We start from the raw sequence: 6,000 nt of genomic DNA, 5'->3' as shown, positions 1-6,000 counted from the left end.
TAGTAAATCTCTGGCCCACACAAAATTCATATACAAACGTTAGAGAACGCGTCCACTGATGACTTTTACGATTTCACCGAGCGCTGTGCTTAACTATGACAGAATTACCAACAAAATATTATTGTAATTTTATTTGATAATATAGACAAAATGTATTATTTGTAGGTACGTGGATTTTTAAATGGAATGGATTAAAATACGCTTTCCAGGATCCAGAAACGCCATTGATGTGGGGTGATGTAGGGGCTCCGTGAGTGTGCCGATGAGGCGTCCACGGGCGCTTCTTTCTAATCCCAGATAAAGAAGTCTCCGACTAGAATTAAATTTGTGCCACGGGACCGTTACGAGCTAGCCTAGCTGTAGCTGAGTGTGGTTCGTGTCGCGAAGTGTGAACCGAAAGCAAATGACAGGAGTGTAAGTTCCATTTTCGAAAACGGCCACATTGTAAACCAATTGTAGCTAAAATACTCCTTGGGAAAAGGGCTGTTTTTGCTAGGATTATAAAAAATAATAACAGGACTGAACTCGCCCCATAGGTCGCCAGTGCGCAGCCGGCTGATCTCCATGGCACATATATAAGACGAGGAGCAATGGCGGGTGGTTAGACACCTGTGCTCGGTGGCCAGTGGTGGTTGCAGCTGAAGTGAGTCCCATCACATTACTTTACGTCATTCCAGATAATATCTCATTGCTTTCACCTAGGATTACGATATTGATTGTAAATAACTAAAAAATGCTTCCTAAAAGTGTTCATGATTATTTTTATTATTTTTAGATTTAAAACTTTAGTAAACTGGAATATATTTAGTTAGTTCAATATAGTAAGTTCATTTTTTCATTAGTTTAAATACATAAATAATTTGTCAGTTTTTAAGTGTGTGAGTTTAAGAAAATATTATTGTTTATCTAAATATGCGACAAAAATGTCCTGACTCAGTTACTTACTGACTCATAAGCTCCCAGTACAAACTCTTGGATCTAATAAACTGAAAATTGTCACAGAGGTTTCCTTTATACTGTAAACAAGGAATAATGCCTGATTTCTCGAAATTCCTAGGGCAGGAAAGCCGCGACGAATGTTAGGCAATAAATAGAAAGAAAAACTTCCAAATGTGCATGAATTAACTAGCGTAACTAATTAAAATAAAGTTTATTTTACTTTAAAACGTAATCTTAAAACATTTCAATGAAAAACTAACCAATAAGTTGGAAATTATTTCCTAGAAATAAATTACGTATTCATATTGAGTAGTTTGTGTGCATGTCTAAGCATTAATTTTAAACTGAATTGTACAGTGTATGCTAAACATGACCCTTCTAAACATAGTTTTCTTTTTACTATTTAGTTAATGTAACCTTTCAAAGGTATAATAAGTATTAAGTTCTAAAAATCATAAATATTTTTTTATAAAATAAACAGATTGTACCCTTGTAAGTTGTACCTAACTTTGAAAAAATTAGCATTGCATTTTTTTAAGAACAAGTGTTCTTACTTTAAGACCACGCCGTCTGTTAAAATCTACTGCAGATTTTAAGGATCATTAGGTATGGGATCATCGAGTAAAATCCAGAATCAAAGTTCCAAATTTTTGAGTGAGGATAAAAGAGCTGTACAACACATCCTAGCCATAATATTTATGGGTGCACTAAAGTTTATTTGCACAGTTAAGTGTAGACAAATGTATGTTATATTTTGAAAACTTGCACAGTTTAATTCCCAGGCCCAGGTTTCTTGAGCTGACTTAATGATATGACATCACATTAACACTATGGTCACAAACATGTATTGTACATAATAGTAGGCACTAAGCCATTATTTGTTTAAACAACAAGTTGTGACAAGAGCTCTATACAAAACTTTTTATTACTTCCTAAAAAAAACAATAATTGTGGGCTCTTTTGCTACAAGAGAAACAAAATAATCATGTCTGAGGTCTGAAACCATTCTGAAACAATGATACAACACTATGATACTACACATTTGACATTTGACAAGTATTGTCAATTATACTGGAAATTAAGGATTATACTTTCAGAGTAATTGTCAGGTTACAGCGTAGCGGGGAAAAGTAGGAACGAAGTGTAACTTGGTTGGCGCCGGATGCCGGGGCGTTTAATTGCACAGCTAGTAGCTGTAAACATGCACCTAAATAACTCTGTAATTCGTAATGAGGTATCGTTAGTACTTGTCAATACACCTATCTATTAACCTAACACCCTTTTGATTCTCAATGATTGTTGCATTTGTAAGATAATGACGTACCTAATGGTGGTAAGTGATTACGTAAACTTAAAACTAAAGCTACGAAGATTCCAAACGCAGCCAGTTCGAAGAAGAGCCCACGGTACTTACAATAATATGTGAAATATGTATTTGAATGTAGTTAGGTCTTATTTACCTAAAACGTGTAATTTAACTTTGCTAACGATAACAATGCCGTTGTTAAACACAGAAAAACGATGCAGGCTCCCTTCGAGTCACACGCTTGTAGCAATCATTTGATTGTGTCTCGCTGTGAATTGTTTTCAGTGTAATTTTTAGGGCGCTTTCTCGACTCTTATCTCTTTGTGCTTATGTTGTAAGACAATTAAAGACAGTTTTTCTACCAATAAGGAGATATTCAAACCATACTCATAAAATTTAAAAGTTATCATAGTCATTAAACAAAATAAGTTAAACTGCCGAAATTAACAAATTAATGGCAATAACATACACCTGTTACCGTGTAATCAATTTGAATTAACCAACGAATCAAACTAACGCAATTAAGCAGTGTACACACGGGGCTTACATTAACTGTTCACACTCTACAGTCTTTGCATGCCACAGGCAGGTGAAAAATGACGCGCAAATGAGCTATGATTGTTCAGTTCCTACTTGATATGACTGACATCACTTCGGCGGGGAGGGGCAACACACGCACAACAGACGGAAACGTTTAAGTGCGGAAACCAGCCCAGAGAGAAGAAGAAGAAGAAGATGACTGACATCGAATGATGAAAAGAAGTCATAGCTCTTTTCTGTATAACAGATATTCGGGTTCATGTTTTATTGTGACCAAAATTCATAAGTCAAGTAAAACTTTATCTGATAGAGCATTACTTATAATAGAGCATTGCAAATGTTACACATTTGAATAAACTAAGCATTGTACTCATTTCCAGACCCAATAATATGTCTGTAAAATATACTTTTGGTTAACGATGGAAACAATTTTTTTTTTAATGAAACTTCTTTTAAAGAGTGACTACTAAATAAAGATCAGTTATCGTTTATTTTTGATACGAACATGATTTATTTATTCTGAATTTAATCGCAATATCTGTCACCATATCACAGAAGTGATTTTTTCGTTCGAAACTTTAATATGCCTCTGTGTATCGGTAACAAGTTTCTTTACTTGTATAAAATTTCAACTATAAAGCCCTTACAGTTTATTTATAAAGATGGATAGACGGACACACGAAAACTTTAACGATCCCTTGCATTGCTAAGGAACCTTAAAATTGATCGATATAAATATAGGGACGTCTTCGGGCAAGTAATTCACTGATTGCGCACTTATTCTGTTTTCGGGTCATTTACCACATCGGTTCCACGGTACGCTGTCCACGGTACTCTCATACTGGTGGAACCATACTCACAAAACGCGACTCAACGCAACGTTTAAAGAACCGTATAAAGAATCTAAAAAAGCCGCATTAATTAAAAAAGTATATTGTGTGAGTGAGACGGAATTATTACTGTCCCATTGTTTCGATTCATTTTTATAATAACATGCATTTTTATCTCTGGCTAGGACTCACGACCCTCAGCATGAAGGAAGTACGACTATAAAGAAGATGGCAGTTTTAATTAGTAATAGTATGGTAGTGAAAGTCAAGGTTTCTGATATAGTACATCAACATACGATAAGTACTTAGCGCACGAGTCGCATTAGAATAGAATATATTTTTATTTAAGTAAATAAACTTTTACAAAAGCTTTTGAATCATCAAAATAATTTACCAATTATATAACTTACCATTTCAATGTGCAGCGTATTCTTAGCAGAAGCAAGTTATTTCTAACTTGGGCCACGGTTAGGCCATGGTCACATAAAATATCTACTATATTTAAGACTTAGGCGGAGAAATTCGGAGAAATACCCATTGCGGTATTGTCTCAAGAAACCTGTAGGTACCTAGTTGAAATTCAACGAACATGCACAAAGCGATTTGCCTCTTCGTTTCTAATTCGAACCGCTAACATATGGCACAACCTTCCGCCATCAGCTGCTTTCCCCTCCAGTTTTAATATTTTTAAGTCAAGAGTGGATAAACATCTTTTAGGTGAGCGCAGCATCATTGGCTGCATCATCACTTACCGACAGCTCTGATTGCAGCCAAGCATTACTCTATAAAAAAAAAATTGTATGTGATTGAATAGTTATAGTGTGATTAATGGAAGAGGTCGCAAACGTTAAAAAATGAGTGCATTATGACGTAGAGAGTGCGGGATAGACAGTACCTAAATAAATGAATTGAAATGGTTTGCGTCACGCTTTTAAAGTATGTTTCGACGATATTACGAAATATTCATTTCAATGAGGACAATGAAGAGATTGAACTTGTGAAACAATATTATCGACTAGCTGACGCCCGCGACTTCGTCCGCGTGGATTAAGGTTTTTCGAAATCCCGTGGGAACTCTTTGGTTTTCCGGGATAAAAAGTAGCCTATGTGCTAATCCAGGATATTATCTATCTCCATTCCGAATTTCAGCCAAATCCGTCCAGTAGTTTTTGCGTGAAGGAGTAACAAACATACACACACACACACACACACACATACAAACTTTTGCCTTTATAATATTAAAAGTGTGATAAGACAATTTCTTTTTTTAGATTTTTTTCTGTCTGTCTGTCTGTCCACTCTTTATGCTGAAACTACGGAATGAATTTGAACGCAACTTGGAATACTTATAGCTAATAATCCGGGTTAACATGTTAATTATTACTATCCCGAGAAACATAAGGTTTTCTTTAAGATACGGGTTCAAAATTTTTATTTCCATAACTCCGTCAAAGAACTGATTTTTCAGAAAAAAAAATTACAAAGTTTTACAGACAGGTTGATTCCATGCAAGCCGGAGCGGGACAACTAGTACAAAATAAAATAATCAATTTCTAAATATAAAAATGCGATTTTGTTAAAATCTTTCGGATCATGTTTAAAACACTATTAATCAATGTATATAAAAGGACAACAGACGTAACATTCTTCGCTCTTTGAATACTCAGCGAGGATAAAAATGTAGCTATTCTAAGCTTGAACGTAGCATCGTTTATTGTTAACATGTTGAACGAGACACGCGAGTTTCTTCCCGGGACTAGCGGGACGTCCGCCGCAAACGACATGCAAATCTATTGTACAGATAAATGCACTCCCCGCATCTTCGTGAATGCAGAAGAAAAAGCGATTAAGTAATAATCAAATAAATAAATATAACTCCAAATTTAAAAAACCCCTCGATACAAAAACCTCTATAAGAAAACTAGAAAAGAGCTGATAACTTTCAAACGGCTGAACCGATTTTCTTCGATTATTATAGCTAAGAACACTCTCGATTAAGCCAGCTTTCAAACAAAAAAAACTGAATTAAAATCAGTTCATTCGTTTAGGAGCTACAATGCTACAGACAGATATACAGATACACACGTCAAACTTATAACACCCCTCTTTTTGGGGTGGGGGTTAAAAAATTGCACATACTTCTGGCAAAATGATTATATATTGGGCTCACATGGTGTGTGCGCCTTGTTAAGAGCTTACTATATCAATGATCCTATGAAGTAAGGTCTTATGACTCTGATGATATCTATAAAATAAAATAAAGTGTAACGTGCAGTTCACACTCACAGTGCAAGTGAAACCTTTAGAAAACTAAACTTCGACAGAATGAGACGAATGCAGAGTATTTGGTTTAGGATAACTGTAGGGTTTATTTATTACTATATT

At 35.2% G+C, this 6,000-nt stretch overlaps 1 protein-coding gene across 3 annotated transcripts in view; it reads left to right on the top strand.

Moving 5' to 3' along the window:
- The first annotated feature begins 609 nt into the window (after positions 1-609).
- The window catches only part of LOC123868780 (neuropeptide CCHamide-1), a 51,453-nt gene continuing 46,062 nt past the window's right edge, over positions 610-6,000 (top strand). For 2 of the 3 annotated variants that reach the window (XR_006796715.1, XM_045911390.1), the window contains exon 1: positions 610-643. The gene's annotated coding sequence lies outside the window, so the exon portion shown is untranslated. The remainder of the gene's footprint in view (positions 644-6,000) is intronic. The other variant, XM_045911391.1, reaches the window with a different exon arrangement.

Source organism: Maniola jurtina, chromosome 10 (assembly GCF_905333055.1).
Source record: "Maniola jurtina chromosome 10, ilManJurt1.1, whole genome shotgun sequence".
NCBI lineage: Eukaryota > Metazoa > Arthropoda > Insecta > Lepidoptera > Nymphalidae > Maniola > Maniola jurtina.
The sequence above is the reverse complement of the archived record's forward strand: the minus strand, read 5'-3'. Positions and strand labels throughout refer to the sequence as shown.